The sequence below is a fragment of the Elephantulus edwardii genome, unplaced genomic scaffold, assembly GCF_000299155.1.
Source record: "Elephantulus edwardii isolate Elephantulus edwardi_28Jun2011 unplaced genomic scaffold, EleEdw1.0 scaffold00133, whole genome shotgun sequence".
NCBI lineage: Eukaryota > Metazoa > Chordata > Mammalia > Macroscelidea > Macroscelididae > Elephantulus > Elephantulus edwardii.
Genome location: NW_006399883.1, coordinates 3,856,931 through 3,860,582, shown reverse-complemented (window position 1 = coordinate 3,860,582; position 3,652 = coordinate 3,856,931).

Here is a 3,652-nt window from a genome sequence, read left to right as displayed (position 1 = left end):
ATTCAGGCAAAATCCTGCTGAATATCATCCAGAAATGACTAGAATACTACATCAACAGAGAACTACCTGAGAAATACAAGCTGGGTTATAGAAGAGGCCATGGTATTGTGGACATCATTGTCGATGTCAGATAGATTTTGGCAGAAAGCAGAGAGTACCAGAGGAATGTCTATCTGTATTTAGTTGACTATGCAAAGGCATTGGACTGCGTATATTACAACAAATTGTAACCTACCTTGAGAAGAATGGGAATCCCAGAACTCCTGATTGTGCTCATGAGAAACCTATATGTGGGCCAGGAGCCAGTTGTCAGAACAGAGAAAGGTTCCTGGTCCAAAATCAGGAAAGGAGTGTGTCAAGGATGAATCCTGTCTCCATACCTTGTCAATCTACATGTAGAATAGATCATTTGAGCAGCTGGACTTTAAGAAGGGGAATGTGACATGAGGATTAGAGAAAGACTCATCAACAACCTGCATTATGCAGATGACACAACCTTGCTTGCTGAACCTGAAGCATTTGCTGCTGAGAGTCAAGGACTGTCGTGAAACTCAGCATTAAGGAAATGAAGATTTCACCCCTGGGCCAATTGTAGAACCATGATAGATGCAGAAGAGATTGAGATTGTTAACAATTTCGACTTGCTAAGTTCCAAAATAAAAACTTTTGACACCAGCAGTCAAGAAATGAAAAAATAAATTTAATTAGGAAAATCTTCTATCGGGGACATTTTCAGAATGCTGATGAGAAATGATGTTAGTCTAGAGACTAAGTTCACCTGATCTAGGCTATGGTCTTCACAATTACTTGCTACGAATCAGAGAGCTAGATATGGTTAAGGATGATAAAAGGATCACTGCCTTTGAATTATGGTGCTGAGGAAGAGTATTGAGCATACTCTGGACTGATAAGAGAACTAACACATATGTCCTGGAGAGAGTGAAACCAAGCTGCTTCAGGAGGCAAAGATCTGTAGGCTCTGTCTGACATAGTTTAGGCAGGCTGCCAGGAGAGAACTGTTCTTGGAGAAGAATATTATTCTTTGAAGGGTGGAAGGACGGAGCAGAAGAGGAAGACTCCACATGAGATAGATTAACACAGTGACTGGGTCATGAGGGTAAGTATGTCAGAGACAGTGAGATTGTCTCAGAGCAGAGTTCAGAGCTCTTGCGCACAGCGTCACTTTGAGTCCTATTCAACTGGACAGCACAGCACAACAAATGACAAGGGAGCTCCAACCCACTGAACTCTCCAACCTGCTGGAGGGGCAGCTGTGGGTTGGTCCCAACTTGATGGCACACCACAATAACAAATGACAAGTAAAGAGGGAGTTAATTGGTTCAGAGGCAAAGCTTGACAACATGTAATACACAAGTGACATTTTACTCACTTAGATTGGTGTTCTTGCAGAATACTGTCAAGTCACAACTGACTCATAGCTGACCCTGCAATGGTTTTTCAGAGGCAGTAAGTCTCATGGAAGGAAATTGCCCATCGCTCTCCTGCTGCACAACTCGTGGATTTGAACCACTTAAGTTTGGATTAGCAGGGCAATTCCTTACCACTAAGCCAGCAGAGTTCCCTCAACCAGAATAGTTCCATGAGAGGAATGCTTTTTTAAATAGTATAGAATAAATGTGCTGAATATCAGAAACCTTTGATATCTTACAATTCTTTGGCAATTGAAGTTTTTGTGGGTGCATCAAGAAACAAAAGGCTTAATAAAAAGGCTCTTCATAATCTGAGAACATATTATTCTCAGCTCTCCTACAGAACAGTGTAAGTGCAGTGCAGAGGGAGGGGTCAGATAAACACAAGAGAGATTTGACTATAAATAATAGGGTTCAACTTTTGAAAACCTTGAAAATCTAGTCTGACAGTATTGTCTCTCAGGATTTCACAACCAAGAACACACAAGTGCAGTGTAAACGGGTTTTTAAAGTGTTTCTATAGTTGTTTTGCTTTTAGTTAACCTGATCAGAATGAGTGGAGGTCCTGTGCTCCAACATTCTCCCTTCTAAATTTTGGACATTCTCTCTTAAAGGTGAATGTCATTAAAACAAATGAAAACTTCTCTACCTGAGATTTCTAAAAGTTTCTACCTACAATGATTCTTGAGGAAGGTTCAGGCAGCATGCTCCTGGGAAGCAAATATGGTGATGCTTTGTCTCACATACTTTGGGCATGTTGTTAAGAGAAAATATCCACTGAGGAGGGACATCGTGCTTGGGAGGTGGAGGGACTGAGGAAGTGAGAAAAACACTTTACCTGGTGGATGGACATAGTGACTGCAGCAGTGGGTTCAAGTGTATCAGAGAGGGTGAGGATGACACAAGATAGATAGAGTTTTAGATCTGTTGTTAATAGGGTCACTCTGAGTTGTACTTGACTGCACCTAACAGCAATGATATTTCTTGCGGCTAGGATACCCTGCTGGACTACAAATGGAAAATCACTAATATTATAATTTTATTCTTTTCTGTTTTCAACAGTTTTCTGATTCTGTCCTTTCTGTTTTACGTTTTAAAGACACACCTACAGTAGAAGGTGTTATCCCTACTGGATTCTGAATTCAGAAAGTTTAATATCAAAACTGAGACTAAAGAAAATTGAAATTGACTTGCTATTTTAAAAAGTACAAAGAGTTTAATGTTGCTATTGTGTACCAATGGATTGTAACTGACCATAACGGGATCCTCCAGAGGGTTTTCAGAGGCAGTAAATTGAATGAGAGGAGATTGCCCATTCTTCTGCTGCAGAGCAGCTGGTGGATTTGAAACAAGTGCCTTTGCATTGGCAGAGTAGCTCTTTAAAGTTGGCCACCAGAGTTCTTTGTAATTTAATGAGTAAACTACAATTTGAAACAACTTGATACAAAATGATTCTTATAGGCTTCCTAGATAGCTTGTCAGGTATGGAGAAGGAAATGAAATTCAAGGTCACAGTGAGGTTCTGGCTGACTCAGGGCAGCAGTAAGCTGGAGCTGGAGGAGAGGGTTCTTTATGGGAGACAATGTGGGATTTATCTTGAGGTAAGTACATGCTGAATTCTTGATGATTAGTTTAAATTTGGGAGGCATGTTGTTATTTATTGTCGAGTATACAGCAAGATTGCTCCTTTTTCCCTGTAGAGCAGCTGTGGATTTGAATTGCATACCTTTATATCGGCAATGTAATTCCTTACCACTAAACCGCCAGAGCTCCTTAATAGGGAGGGAGTCCTCGGAAAACTACATCAATCATGCTGTGAAATGTAAGATCAGAAAATGAGAAGCAGACCCTCACCTAAATGGGTTGACACAATGACTGGAAAATGGGTAACGTCTATCAGAATGGTGTGTATGGCAGGGGAATAGGTCAAAGTTCAGGTCTGTTTTTCATAAGAGTTGTTACGATTTCTGGTTGATTTGATGGCACTTTAACAACAATAGCAACAATAGCAACAACAGAGTACGAGCAGAGGAAATGGGAACTTAAATTTTTTTTTCCACAAAGAATTAAGAAATTGATTTTGGCTGGAGGGGCAGGTAAGTATCTACATCTGTTGAGAGATTTTGTGACAAAATTGGACCAACCATGTCAGATAGGAGGTTAAAGGGCAGTTGGTACTGATGTTAGTTACTGTTAATTATAATTTATGGAGTCCCCCTGTT